We start from the raw sequence: 16,407 nt of genomic DNA, 5'->3' as shown, positions 1-16,407 counted from the left end.
GCTACGGTCGCAAGTTCGAATCCTGCCTCGGGCATGGATGTGCTTAGGTTAGTTAGGTTCAAGTAATTCTAGGGGACTGATGACCTCAGATGTTAAGTACCATAGAGCATAGAGCCATTTGAACCATTTGTTACTGTGTTGACCGGCATTCTCGGTGATAGGTTGACTGGACCATACATTCTTCCAATTCGCCTCAGCGGACGGAGACATCGCATCTTCGTGAAATATGTGTTGCCAGAACTGCTGGCAGATGGACCTCTGAATGTTAGATAATGGATATACGTCCAGCACGATGGGGCATCAGCCAATTTCAGCAGTGCTGTGAGGCATCAGCCCATTTCAGCAGTGCTGAGAGCCACTTTCGGAAGTCGACGAATCGACCGAGGTGGCCCTGTGGGCTGGCCACCCAGGTCACCTGACCTCACGTGTCTCGATTTCTTCTTCTGGGAGCGTATGAAGCATTTGACGTATGAAACCGTTGTGGAAACAAAAGAAGACCTCGTCTCCAGAAGTGCCGTCGCTGCCGGCAGGACCAGGATGATAAAATACGAGAAATTAGGGCTCATACGGAGGCATGTAGACAGTCGTTTTCCCCTGTTTATATCTGCGAGTAGAACAGGAAAGGAAATGACTAGCAGTGATAGAGGATACTCTCCGCCAAGCACCGGAGTACCGATGTAGATGTAGATGTAGATTTCTGTACCTCTTGCATTAATCAGAATTAATAGTTTCGGAACATCCCTTAGATGTTTATGATATATCGTAAGTGTGCAGAAGGGCAGGTGGTTCCGAGGTGTGTGATGCCTTCCTGTGGAGGAGCAGGCTTGAGCGCGGCCGCAACAGAACGACCGTCGAGGAGCGGTGTGGGGGTGGGCAGTGGGTGTCGGGGGCGTGCTGCCCTGTGCCGGGGCTAATGAGCGCCCCCGGCTGTGCGCTCTGGCGATTTCCTCGCGGAGGCGACGGGCCGCCCCTCGGCAGCAGCAGCTTCCGCGCTTCACGGCTCGCCGCTGATGGTCCCGGCAGGTGGCGTTTGTCGTGCCGCCGCGCCGCCAAAAGGCAGTCAAGATCCGCGCACGGCCCACCGCAGCCGCCCAGAGTTGGTCTCTGTCACCCGCTGCTGCTCCTGCGCGTATGCGGGCGACGCCCGCACCGCTTCCTCACAATAACACTCAGATGGCGAACAGCTCGTAATGTTATTAGTGGCCTCAAAGAGCTTAAAGCTTGCCGTACACCGAGCAGCAGCGAAGGGGCGACTGACAGTATCTCGTTACCACGTTTCGCACCGCGCCTGTAAAGGATCTGATGTTGTTAAGGGACCGTTTTGGTCAAAACTGTCGTACACGATAATTAAATTCCAATAAATTGATAAGTCCAGCCAGCCTTTATTAACCGCAAGCTAGAAACGAGAGTACAAGTCTGATTATACAGGGTGATTCAAAAAGAATACCACAACTTTAGGAATTTAAAACTCTGCAACGACAAAAGGCAGAGCTAAGCACTATCTGTCGGCGAATTAAGGGAGCTATAAAGTTTCATTTAGTTGTACATTTGTTCGCTTGAGGCACTGTTGACTAGGCTTCAGCGTCAGTTGATGCTAAGATGGCGACCGCTCAACAGAAAGCTTTTTGTGTTATTGAGTACGGCAGAAGTGAATCGACGACAGTTGTTCAGCGTGCATTTCGAACGAAGTATGGTGTTAAACCTCCTGATAGGTGGTGTATTAAACGTTGGTATAAACAGTTTACAGAGAATGGGTGTTTGTGCAAACGGAAAAGTTCTGGACGGCCGAGAACGAGTGATGAAAATGTAGCACGCATCCAGCAAGCATTTGTTCGCAGCCCAGGAAAATCGACTCGCAGAGCTAGCAGAGAGCTGCAAATTCCACAATCAACTGTATGGAGAGTCCTACGAAAAAGGTTAGTTATGAAACCTTACCGTCGCCAGGCAGCCCGTGACAGAGCACTTCATCACTGGCCTCCAAGAAGCCCTGATCTTACCCCCTGCGATTTTTTATTATTGGGGTATGTTAAGGATATGGTGTTTTGGCCACCTCTCCCAGCCACCATTGATGATTTGAAACGAGAAATAACAGCAGCTATCCAAACTGTTACGCCTGATATGCTACAGAGAGTGTGGAACGAGTTGGAGTATCGGGTTGATATTGCTCGAGTGTCTGGAGGGGGCCATATTGAACATCTCTGAACTTGTTTTTGAGTGAAAAAAACCTTTTTAAATACTCTTTGCAATGATGTATAACAGAAGGTTATATCATGTTTCTTTCATTAAATACACATTTTTAAAGTTGTAGTATTCTTTTTGAATCACCCTGTAGTTAATGTCAGTGTTTGTCACATCCAATTGCAATACTTCAGAACTAAACTCTTCCTCTGCAGGTCTCTCCAAATGTAGCTGGCAATCTTATTGAGAACAGATTGAGCAGAGGTCAGCCGAGCACGGGAGACAGCCAATGTCTGGTCATTAACAGGGACTGTGCAACTTTTCAAAGAACGAACTGCACCAAGCACCAAGGTAAGGAAGATGTTGTTGGTGCACACCTGCGACACGGCCCTTTCCCGGGCGAAGGTATCACGTGGCGACACCATCGAAGAGAACCTTCGAGTCGGCGAACGAGAAGACTGTTTGCCTTTGTTGGACTTCTTCGGGCCTTTTCGGTTAGCAGAGCAAGACTCAGGTGTTGGTTGGCTGGTGGGACGTAGGAAGTCGTCATGGGAGTACTCTTCTGTCCTTTTCGGGCCTGCCGGTTGTGTAGCTGGTGGATTCGCACCTCGGGGAGAGAGTTTGATGGCCCTTGCACAGCTGGTCGAGGGGACTGGGCGATTTCACAACCTCAGAGCTGAACTTGAGGTCGCGTGTCTCCTTTGCCATGTCCTTCATGGAACGAGATGTAGCAAGAAAAGAATTATAAGTGTCAGACGGTAGAAAGTAGGGTTCGCGACTAGCCAATAACTTGTGAGCGATCGGGTAAGGCACTTTTTCCTTTACGCGTATCTCCTGGACAGCCCGCTCATCAAGATACACAGGACAATCTCGAGGAGAGGCAGTGAAAAGTTCTGAACAGTATATGGCGTGTGGCCTAAACTCCGCAAAGGAAGGATCGTCCGTATGTGAGGCTGTTGCTTTTCCAAGCTTCACCGCATTTACAGTGTCGTTGAAAGGGTACAGTACCGCCCGACATTGAAAATAGGTACAACATACTTCATTATTTTTGTCAGAACAACACATTTTTTTTGTAAAATAACTCAATTTCAATTAATACAGCGAAGCCGGATACCAGAGTGGGAAAGAATGACAATTTATTTATTTAATTGATCACATGTGCACTCCCACAAAATAAATTCCTACATCCAGTTTGGTGAGATCGGTGAAATGAATGAATGTATGGTCGTCTGCTAACCGCAGATAGTGAATGTGAATATATCATCAACTTTGAGATGATCCTTTGGCCACCTTTGGTGGAACCAAAGAGATGAAACTTACCGGAGCTTTGAGCGCCTGAAATGTGGCTGACCAATACGGTAGCATGGTCTTCCCCCACCTCGACAGAGGTGCGAGATGACCTGAAGAACGGCCATGTTTCAGCACTCTGCCGCTGGATCTTGTGCTGTTAAGACCTGTCGTAGTTGTGCTCCGTAAAGACAAAAGAGTGGAGGCATGGTATGCATGCGGAATATTTAAGAGTAGTTTGAAATAATAATTTCTCTATTCCAGGATCTTTTGTGGGGAGAATTAAAGGTCAGGCAGGTAATATTAATGGGATCGTAGTAATCTTCGGAAGTGACCAACGGTCACAATGAAACCACGTGTAGCAATAAGTTGAAATACTTCCGTGTGCTTAAGTTAAGCTGAATTACTAGCGTGTGTACAATAAGTTGAAATATTTAAGAAATAGCGTGTGTACCATAAGTTGAAATATTTAAGAAATGGCGTGTGCAGGACTTGAAATTAGAGACGAGTACTTCCACGTGGTGATTACTGTGTGAGTCTCAATCTGTGTATGAGACAAAGGATAAAGTGAAGTACTCGTCCATGGTATCAGTTGAGGACTCGCGTGTGTGATGAATATGTTCTTAATATTGCTTTGCGTGATATGTTTCCGTGTGACGCTTGATTCAAACTACAACACTCTGAGAGAGAAACAAGGTGAGTCAGCCGTCTATCCAGCAACGCCACTTGGTTTGCATTGCACAGGAAGACGTGCATATATTTCCAGAGATCATAGTAGGAAAGTAGAATTACGAAGTGGGGCAGTGTCGTGTGAAACTGGGATAAATATTAATTGAAGTGGGAAAGCTGAAAGTGATAATGTTGTGACTATTGCCTGTGTTGTATTTCATGTTGTAGTGTGGTGTATGTCATGTAATTTGGGTATGTGTGGTTTGGATGGGAGAGTAGCAAGGTAGTTTCAAAAGATTAGTGGGTTATGCTTGTTCCTTCGGCACCGCTCGGTCTGGAGGAAAGTTTAGTGATGATTGTGAGAGTCGAAGTGTGAGGTATAATAAAAGATCCACCATCCTATCCGGAATGCGCACTGTAGCGTTAAATAATTACGAGACCATAAGGCAGAGAATCACCAATGTAAAGCCATGCCCACTGGGCGGAATTTTCCATGTGTTATTGTTGTAGGTTATAGAATTTGTGTGTTTAGGTTATAGAATTTATCGGAATAAATAAGATAGTGAAAAGAAAAAGATTGGTGGACTTTTCCTTCGAGTTGTATGTTGTCATGATGTCCCGAATTTATAATGTGAGCGCCATTCATATTCAGTGCGGTGGCCACGTGTCGATAAAAGCCGTTAAATAAAAGAAAAAGGAAAATGTGGTATTGCCAGTGCGTAGTGAACAGTCAGAGTTCTGTAAATTACTGGTAGTCAGATGTGAGTTTCCGTTGCGTATTATTCATACAGGAGGTTGATTAGTGACTTAATTGTGAGTACGAGAGTTCATGTTACTCGATAAATAAGAATGAATCCACTCGCTTGGCAGACCACTCATCTTGCAGGCCTGACTGCTTGATGCCACAGTATGAGCAAGGCATGTGGGTGCCTCTCAACGTGACGTGACGTGGGACAGCAACATGCACATATAAAGATGGCGATAATATCGCGTACACAATGTAGACAAGGGCAGTGCATTGGCGGAGCTGTCATTTCTATTCAGTTAATTCATGTGAAAAATGTTTCCGATTTGATTATGGACGCACGACAGGAGTTAACAGACTCTGAAAGCGGAACGGTTAGTTCGAGCTAGAACATGGGACATTCCATCTGGAAATCATTAGCAGAGCAAGACTCGGGTGTTGGTTGGCTGGAGGGACGTAGGAATTCACGGGAGTACTCCTTCTGCGTCAAGAGTGCTCTAAGAGAACCAAATCTCATGCGATACCTCTCACCACGGACAACACAGTGTCTGGAGGCCCTCACTTAACGACAGAGAGCAGCGTCGCTTCTGTAGAGTTGTCAGATCTAATAGACAAGGAGCACTGAAGTAGCAGCAGAAATCAATGTGGGACGTACGACGAACGTATCTGTTAGGACAATGCGGTGAAATTTGGCGTTAATGGGGTATGGAAGCAGGCGACCGAAGCGAATGCCTTGGCTAACAGCACGACATTGCCTGCAGCACCTCTCCTGGGCTCGTGACTATATCGGTTGGATCCTAGACGAATGTAAAACTTTGCCTGGTCAGATGAGTCCCGATTTGAGTTGGTAAGAGCTGATGGTAGGGTTGCGTGTCGCAGACCCCAAGAAGCCTTGGATCTAAGTTGTCAACAGGGCACTGTGCAAAACTGGCGGTGGGCCGCGCGGGATTAGCCGAGCGTTCAAAGGCGCTGCAGTCATGGACTGTGCGGCTGGTTCCGGCGGAGATTCGAGTCCTCCCTCGGGCATTGGTGTGTGTGTGTTTGTCCTTACGATAATTTAGGTTAAGTAGTGTGTAAGCTTAGGGACTGATGACCTTAGCAGTTAAGTTCCATAACATTTCACACACATTTGAACATTTTTCAACAAACTGGTGGCGGCTCCATAATAGTGTAGGCTGTGTTTACATAGAATTGGCAGGGTTCTCTGGTCCAACCGATCCTATTATTGACAGGAAATAGTTATGTTCGACTACCTGCGGACCATTTGCAGCCATTCATAGGCCTTATGTTCCCAAACAACGGTGAAATTTTTATAGTTGTCAATGTGCTCTGCCAGCGGGCCACAATTGTTTGGACTTAGTTTGAAGAACATTCTGAACAGTTCGAGCGAATGGCTTGGCTACCCAGATTGCCCGACATATATCCCATTGAACGTTTATGGGACGTTATCTAGAGGTTAGTTAGTGCAGAAAATCCTGCACCGGCAACACTTTCGCAGTTATTGACTGTTATAGATGCAGTATGACTCAGTATTTCTGCAGGGTACTTCCAAAGACTTGTTGGGTCCATCCCACATTAGGAGGCATCCCATGCTTTTTGCCGCCTCAGTGTATCATCCTACTTTCTGTATGCTGTTAGAGTATCGAACTTTCATTTCTTCATTTTGCTTTCTGAATCATTCTGTGTATACCGTGCATTGCTCGCAATTTTACGGATATAGTTCATGAGTGGTTAGGGCATAGTTGCTAGTTATGTAGATGGGTGAACACAATGGATTATGATATCAAGCTCACTCGTAGTGACGTACAGATTTCCCTGTTCGTATCTCGGTTGACACGTTGGTTTTCCTCTATCTATGAAGCACTAACCTTCTCACGCTCCATAGCGCGAAACGTCAGTCGGGTCCCGTTTTCCCCAGTATTTGCCTTCCCGAGAAGACGGCACCGTGGCGAACGCCGCTCGGAGATTATCTGCTTCCTACATCTAGTCATTGTGATATGGGCTCGAAGGCACTCAAGCGAACTTTGCGTAAAATAACAACTGATACGTCACGAGTGGTCGGGTTGAGACCTGGCCCTCGTTAAAGTTAGCGACGGGCGGTTTTGGCCGCCCCTATTGAGACTCCTTGGTCTCGTTGCTCTGTCTTGCTGCACCAGAATTATTGCCACGTGGGCACTTCGAAAATCTTTCCAGTGAACCTTCCGTGGAGGCGACGCTGATAGCCTTCCTAAGATTACAGAATCTCCCATCATGGAGAACCGGCCATGGGATTCTTAGCTTGCTAGTGAAACTACAGTTTTGGTTTGTTGATGCATGTTAAATTATATGGAGGGAGACAGGGTACCAGCTTCCATGCCTGGGACTGTCAGTTCCCTTTGCCCCTTTGCTGAGTGGTCTCGGAGATGTTTTTGCAAGTGCTGTTCTGAGATGAGGGGGGAATGCCTTGTGTGCCTTGGTGGATTGTTGGTTGCTGGGGTTTCTGGAAAATGCTTCAAAAGAGGAAATGGTTGGGTTTCAGCCTTCTTCCAAGTCATTCTAAAGTTATTCTTTAAATTTTTAGCGACTTACGGATTGCTCAACCACGTCAATATCGAGTCGACGATGAGTAAGACTTCACGCAGTCAACCTGCTACAACCAGCAACGTACTCTATTATCAGCCCTCACGCCTCAGCGGTCAGTGCCACCATCTTCGGCTACGATTACTGTGACCACATTGGGACTGCAGATTGGGATGCGTACTTTCAATTTTGGTTCATGTGGCATAGCTCGAGAAGACAGGCTTAACCTCGATTTACAGCTCAGTTAGTGTTTTTGGGAAACCAGATGGCAGTTATAAGAGTCGAGGGGCATGAAAGGGAAGCAATGGTTGGGAAAGGAGTGAGACAGGGTTGTAGCCTCTCCCCGATGTTATTCAATCTGTATATTGAGCAAGCAGTAAAGGAAACAAAAGAAAAATTCGGAGTAGGTATTAAAATTCATGGAGAAGAAGTAAAAACTTTGAGGTTCGCCGATGACATTCTAATTCTGTCAGAGACAGCAAAGGACTTGGAAGAGCAGTTGAACGGAATGGACAGTGTCTTGAAAGGAGGATATAAGATGAACATCAACAAAAGCAAAACGAGGATAATGGAATGTAGTCAAATTAAATCGGGTGATGCTGAGGGGATTAGATTAGGAAATGAGACACTTAAAGTAGTAAAGGAGTTTTGCTATTTAGGGAGTAAAATAACTGATGATGGTCGAAGTAGAGAGGATATAAAATGTAGACTGGCAATGGGAGGGAAAGCATTTCTGAAGAAGAGAAATTTGTTAACATCGAGTATTGATTTAAGTGTTAGGAAGTCGCTTCTGAAAGTATTTGTATGGAGTGTAGCCACGTATGGAAGTGAAACATGGACGATAAATAGCTTAGACAAGAAGAGAATAGAATCTTTCGAAATGTGGTGCTACAGAAGACTGCTGAAGATTAGATGGGTAGATCACATAACTAATGAGGAGGTATTGAATAGAATTGGGGAGAAGAGGAGTTTGTGGCACAACTTGACTAGAAGAAGGGATCGGTTGGTAGGACATGTTTTGAGGCATCAGGGGATCACAAATTTAGCATTGGAGGGCAGCGTGGAGGGTAAAAATCGTAGACAGAGACCAAGAGATCAATACGCTAAGCAGATTCAGAAGGATGTAGGTTGCAGTAGGTACTGGGAGATGAAGAAGCTTGCACAGGATAGAGTAGCATGGAGAGCTGCATCAAACCAGAGTCAGGACTGAAGACCACAACAACAACAACAACAACAGTGTTTTTGGGCACAACTTGAGTTACGTGAAGTCATGCATATTTTTCCTACAAGTTATCTTTTCTTTTCTTGGGGATTTTCAGACGCTAACCACTCATGGATCAATTAATTCACGCTGTTATCAGCTGTAGGTCTCGCAAGTATAAGTATTCTAATAATTATGCTACTCTTTAATTCCAAATCCTGTTCTGGTTATGCACTCTGTTGGTATCATGTAATTTGATACCTCTTCTACTATTGTTGAAATTTTTGTTTGTGCATTTGTAAACTGTTTTCTGGCCACCATTTCAATCGGCTTGTCGAGTGTAATACTCGTAGTGACACTTTGTAATTAATTATTCAATATACATCTTGCTAAATCAAGTCATGTGGTAATAGTTCTTATGATTCCAATATATTTTTGCTGGTGTAAGCTGTCGCCAGCACACCGGTCGGAAAAGATGAAGCGCGAAGATCGATAAGCAGGTGCTGGATCAAGCACGCCTATCACGAGAGAGACCAGAGACACACCGAAAGCAACACGCCGCCATCGCCCTCTCGACAGCATGTACTTAGACCACCTCCGCTGACCGGAGGGCGTGACCAACTCACACTCCAGTGTTGCGTCTATCAGTTCACTCGCAGGCTACGACAGTACATAGCGACCATGGAGACTAAAGCTTATAATACCAGGATTATCGACATTGTCTGCAAAAGGACTATTATTGATGAGCTTGTACCACAGAACATGGACTCTATACCTGTTAAGTACAATTTCCAGTTCCTGTAAACAAAAGACTTTATTAATCCACGTGTGCATTTGTATTGCAGAAAGAGGATACTGGCCACCCATAACAGCCTCCTCTACAATATTCTTGAAGTTTTCTGATGTTCTTAGATTTTTCATGAATAAAAATAAAGTGTTATGAGCTCTAACTCTCTCATTTATTAGTTATCAGATTACCAAACATATTGATTGCCCGAATTTTCTAACAGCAGGTCGGCTGATAGTTTCATGTACTTAATTTCAGCGTTTCTCATGCGCAACAGTCCGTATATCTGTGTAGTGTACGTGCTTCATAGGTGTCTTTTATCATCTCTGACGGTGTGGTATGATAAATTACATTTGGTCATTTGCATACCCGCAATGAATTCGTTTACGTGGTGTCCGTGCTCACGGAACACCGACTTCAGGCATATATTGTGTCCTGAATGACAGAAAACCGTTTTATCGTGTTTTAACTTGGGCAGTGCACTGGCGTCAAAGAGACGAGCCAGTGCAGATAGCAGTGGATAGCAGTATCGTGGCACACTGTACTCTGCAGGAAGCCGACATTCTAAGAAACGCTAGACCTGAAACAATACAAGGATAAAAATCTCCGGCGCTTTTGTGTTTAAGAATATGGGACCCGCAGCCGTCAAGCTAGTACCAGGTTAACTGCCTCATTTTTGACTCAGTTAAAGAAATGGTAAAAGCATCTACCATTGGATAATACCAAAGACCTGTTTGTCTAAAACAAGGAATAGGACAGATCGTGAGAGACAGCAGCTACTTGTTTCTGAACTCCAGCACTAACAACTCACACAAGTTGCTAATTGTGTTTAAGCTGAGAATGGAAGGGAGATTGTTGCATTATTAGAACGAACCTGATAGGTCGGAATTCGGAACACTGTCATTGGTTTGAAAAATCGTGAACAAGTAAAAATTCTGCTTCTTGCTGCGAGCCCTCTGTGGAAGTTACTTCCATCCGTGACCTTCGAGTGGACGCTTCAGTTAAGAGAAGGACTTCGATTCTGGGAGTGCTGGCCAGGTGACTCAGAATATTCAGCCACCACAGCTGCCATTCGCAGGTACTGGTGACAGTAAGAATGGTGAGCCACTGCAGCGATCGCAGACCAAGAGACAGAATGCACTCGAAGTTTTCAGATCCACGTTAGGGCTTTCACATTTCCAATTCGAGTACATTTATTAGCAGTATCGAACTCGACATGTGCTCAGTGATCAAGATACTGGGCGCATGCCTGATTCTTTCTGTAATTCTTTAGTTTCATCTCTAGTTAACACTTGACAGTCGCTATACGATTCTCACGAACTTTACCTTCCTTCCCCTTGTCGACCTGACTTAATGTGTTCACGTCAACTTCAATACCCAATCTTTGCCAAGATGCTGTTATTTTAATTCCTATTTTACTCTGTATTAGTACAAATCAGTTTCTCCTGACGGAGACGAAGGAAGTAACCGTCTAAATCTCGAGGATTCACCATCAACTGACGCAGCAAAAAGCCTGAGAATGTTTTATACAACAGTGGCATCATGGAACACTTTGTTCTCACGTATTAATACACAATCAATGTAATGACCTCATGTTCATGAATGCTCGTAAATAGGGTTTTACACTGATCATTGCTTTATTCAGTGGTTTGAAGGAACTGTGTTTTATCATCTTGTACGTACAGCACTCACGTTTTACGTATGTTAGGACCAGCCTGTTTTAATAAATGAAATTCATAAAGTTATCCTTGCATGACACCTGTAATGACATTCATGTGATTGAGTGGGAGCTAGTTGATCACTTGCTACTGCTCAGACACCCACGGGGGTACGTCGCTGGCAAGCAGTAACCTCACAACACATACGCAGGTACAGAGGACTGTGAAAGTTTATGACACACACACACACACACACACACACACACACACACAGACGCACACACGCACGCAATATTGAGTATTGTCCCATGAATAAATTAAAATAGTTCGAACCCACCCCCTCCGATTAAGACTTTCGGGAAGTACCATGAGTTTTTACTGGATGATGCTGCTGCTGGTGCATACAGAAAAGTCGCAACGCTAGAATATTGTAGCGGAATGCAGAAAGATCTGCAGAAGATCGACACTCGGAGTACAGACTGCATTTCAACCTCAACATAAACACAAGTAATGTGTTGCTCATGTATAGGCACAAAGACTTACTACTTCAAGATTACACGATTGCGGAACAAATACCACAAGCTGACAAATCCATGAAATATCCTTTTTCCTTGTCCGCGTATACACCTTGCAACATAGAATGTGTTGCAAAATTGTTTTGGTTCAATATGCTGACAATTAATTTAAATCTGTTAACCCCTTGCTTCAAGTATATATCATTACTTCACTCAAATTCTACCTTAAGACTAGTGTTTATTGTATAGAAAAGTAACAAAAGTGAATATCTTGTTAATATTGTTTATTAAAGTAGGTGGAGACACGCAACTTCTATAGGTCCCTTCGCTACCATGCTTCATTAAATTTCATTAGCTCAAATTCATTTACTAAAAGTCTCAAGTTTAAAGTAACTTCCTTCTAAAGACAATTGCTAACATCATTTCTGATTTGCAAAGTTCGTAAAATAATGTTTAAGAAGGAACCCATTAAAGATCTTGGTACATTCACTCTTGTGTACAATGCAATAATTCAATAATTGCATTTGTTGCTAGAAAGGAGACTAATTAATTTTCAAGAGGAAAACTCTCAAGGTGATTGAGTATTGGTTGCTCGCCCAGTGTTGAACGCTGTCACCGTGTTTTAATGGGAAATATTAATTATCAGAGCGATAATTATAGGTAACAATGAAATGAAATGTTGTAATAGGTCTGTCCCCATAGCATTCCTCCAGGACAACAAACACTATCCTCCCTCGATGGGGTCGAGCTCCGTCTTTCATGAACCACATCTTGTCGAAATCAGGGTCACTTTGGATAATGGCCGGCCGGAGTGGCTGAGCGGTTCTAGGTGCTACAGTCTGGAACCGCGCAACCGCTACGGTCGCACGTTTGAATCCTGCCTCGGGCATGGATGTGTGTGATGACCTTAGGTTAGTTAGGTTTAAATAGTTCTAAGTTCTAGGGGACTGATGACCTCAGAAGTTAAGTCCCATAGTGGCTGGCTCAAAAACAAATGGTTCAAATGGCTCTGAGCACTATGGGACTCAACTGCTGTGGTCATCAGTCCCCTAGAACTTAGAACTACTTAAACCTAACTAACCTAAGGACAACACACACATCCATGCCCAAGGCAGGATTCGAACCTGCGACCGTAGCGGTCGCACGGTTACAGACTGTAGCGCCTAGAACCGCTCGGCCACTCCGGCCGGCACTAAGTCCCATAGTGCTCAGAGCCATTTGAACCATTTGTCTCGCCGTATAATGACGACATTGCGCTAGTGGTCACGCACCATCTTGCCAAGATGTCATCAGTGTTGCCAAATCAGCTTTTTTTTTTTAGAGATTACTCTGTCTTCTTCTTATATTATTTAGCTAGCAAATGAGTGATCTAGCTGGGATCCGAAAGTATGGCTTTTTTCACAACAATTTATCTTCTCGTCTCACTATCTGATTAAAGGAAAATTATTTTATTGACGTAAGATTTTAAAACACGCTTCAACATTCCACGAAACTGACTGTTAAATTGAATTAAAAAACGCAACGAAGCAAACTGAACAAGTGTTTATGTGTGTTTCGGGCAAGAACAAAACATTACTACGAAATATAAACAGGTGAGAATGTTACTGGAAACGTTGTTGTAGTGTAGGTGACATCAGCAAAGTATCAATGAAGAAGGAAGCTTTTCTATGCACAGCGCATCAGAAGGCATACTCTTCACAGCTGTAATAAACAATCTTCCATTGACTGAACTGATGAGATTAACATCGAATTTCTATTCAGTGCAATAGTTAAATAAATGAAACAAATAATGTTTGTGCTGTATGTACCTAGAAGATGCATTATATATACTTTTATTCTGAGAAAAAGTAAGATGTGCGAAATAAACTGACATGAAGATGTAATTTAATACACTTTTGCTTCATAATTTCAAAGTTTTAAAAATGGGCTCATATTATTGATGCATATCGTAGAAATAAAATCTCAGATTGTTATACTTGCGTTCGGGGTACAGGTGCGTCGAGAAACGATTTCTTTAATGAGATGCACAAGGCACGGGTCTAAATTTTTATTCAGAAATGGTTCAAATGGCTCTAAGCTCTGTGAGACTTAACATCTGAGATCATCAGTCCCCTAGAACTTAGAACTACTTAAACCTAACTAACCTAAGGGCATCACACACATCCATGTCCGAGGGAGGATCTGAACCTGCAACCGTAGCAGCAGCGTGGTTCCGGACTGAAGCGCCTAGAACCGCTCGGTCACAAGGCCAGCAACATTTTTATTCTTGTCTTGTGGAAGCTTTACAGTTTTGAATATCGAGGCTATACATTTTCTGTCCGGCTATTAAAGCCATTAAAATTAAACGTCGTACATACATTTAAGATCTGACGCAAAATCCTGAGGATGAGTTATTTCCTGACGTTGTTTTAATCTGAATTATATACCTGGTATGAGTAAATTTGAGTAAATTATTTTTCAAGAACTTATTTCCAAAAGCAAAAAGTAAATTCCATGAAAATAATACTAGCGCGTATTACATTTTGGCGTGTTTGTATATAAAACTTGACAAAACTGTTACTCGTACAGCTGAAGATATCTAACAATTTGTACCTTTCATTCACGACTATCCCCCTCGTTAAATACCTTATGTAATAAAATTAGTGCGAAAATGAAACTGTACAGTAATAGATCTTCCTTCATTTCAGATTTTTTAATTTTATTTTTTATTTTTTTAGACACGTTTGATTATTTCGTTTGGGAGAGTTGGCAGCATTGATTCCCATGTGAAAGACGAATCGGTGTTGAGCTTGCGTATTTGATGGTCATGCGTTGCTGCGCCACAATAAGTAATTGCAGGATTTGATAGAAAGTGTAATAAATAGTTAAAAGTGTTCATCATTTTGTAGCATGAAAGTTTTTTTGTTATTCTGCAGGGATTAATTTACAGATTTCTGGCTGGAACAGTGTCGTGTTTAAGAATCGGTAATCATGGAGAAATATATTGATAGTAGAGCTTGAATGAAAAGTGTTTCCTTGATCAGTTTAATTAGTGTGGAAACGCAATGTAGATATGATTGCTTCAGTGTGAATGTGAAACAAACATAGATGTTGAATGAGGCTGGATGAAAGTAAGCATTGTTAGGGAAGAGTGTTACGTGCGAAAGCAACAATAAATGAAAGTAGTTTGACATGTATTGTTACCATTTGAAACTGACGTTTTTCATCTTTAATTAAGTCACTCTAGCCATTTCGCTGCTACAGACGTGCTCTTTGTATTCTGTGCTGAGGGCGGTTTACGTTATGGCCGTACTGCTCGCCAAAGGCTGTTTTTTGCGCTGAGAGACGGTGCTGTGGTCGATATGAAATACTTATGGTCCGAATTTTGGAAAAGTATTAGCTGAAGGAATTTGATTTTTGTCCTTCTTACTGTGTGATATCTACACTCGATAAAGAAACCGAATTCCTTTTCCGTCTGTGTAATACTTAGTGCGCTGCATCAAATTAGGTAAAACATTGAACGAAATTTTAAATAGTTCGCAGAGATAAAAACACATTGCGTACACTTTGCATGGTTGATTTTAGCTCACACCTTGCAGTGAATGAAATGAAGATAAGACACAGAAATTTTATTTAAAATTGAGAGCAGAAAGATACTTCATTATTTTTCTAGTTATTGAGTTTTATATCCGACGAACGGTCGTTCGCGACGCGCCTATTTACGTCCTTGCGGATCGCGAATCATGTGGTCAAAATTATTGTCACAGCTCATAAACGATTCAAGATATCTAAACGAGGTTTTTGTAAATGAGGGTACGCAATGAATGCACGTACGTTGTATGATAAACACTCGAAACTTTTTTATTCGCCGAGATACGAAAATAACTCGCCCGCAGCAGTGAGAGGTTTTGGCACGTGGAGGTTTTGGAAGATGATTTCATCCCCATTATCCAAAGTGACCATGATTTCGACAAGATGTGGTTCATGAAAGACGGAGCTCGACCCCATTGAAGGAGGAGAGTGTTTGATGTCCTGGAACAGACCTATTACATTTCATTTCATGGTTAACTGTAATTATCGCTCTGATAATTAATATTTCCCATTAAAACACGGTGACAGCATTCAACACTGGGCGAGCAACCAGTACTAAGTCACCTTGAGAGTTTTCCTCTTGAAAATGAATTAGTCTCCTTTCCAGCAACAAATGCAATTATTGAATTATTGCATTGTACACAAGAGTGAATGTACCAAGATCTTTAATGGGTTCCTTCTTAAACATTATTTTACGAACTTTGCAAATCAGAAATGATGTTAGCAATTGTCTTTAGAAGGAAGTTACTTTAAACTTGAGACTTTCAGTAAATGAATTTGAACTAATGAAATTTAATGAAACATGATAGCGAAGGAACCTATCGAATTTGCGTGTCTCCACCTACTTTAACAAACAGTATTAACAAGATATTCACCTTTGTTACTTTTCTACACAATAAACAGTAGTTTTAAGGTAAAATTTGATCTAATGAAATTTAATGAAGCATGATAGCGAAGGGACCTATCGAAGTTGCGTGTCTCCACCTACTTTAACAAACAATATTAACAAGATATTCACTTTTGTTACTTTTCTACACAATAAACAGTAGTTTAAGGTAGAATTTGAACTAATGAAATTTAATGAAGCATGATAGCGAAGGGACCTATCGAAGTTGGGTGTCTCCACCTACTTTAACAAACAATATTAACAAGATATTCACTTTTGTTACTTTTCTACACAATAAACAGTAGTTTTAAGGTAGAATTTGAGTAAAGAAATGATATGTACTTGAAACAAG

Source organism: Schistocerca serialis, chromosome 4, assembly GCF_023864345.2.
Source record: "Schistocerca serialis cubense isolate TAMUIC-IGC-003099 chromosome 4, iqSchSeri2.2, whole genome shotgun sequence".
In the NCBI taxonomy this organism is placed as follows: Eukaryota; Metazoa; Arthropoda; class Insecta; order Orthoptera; family Acrididae; genus Schistocerca; species Schistocerca serialis.
The sequence above is the reverse complement of the archived record's forward strand: the minus strand, read 5'-3'. Positions refer to the sequence as shown.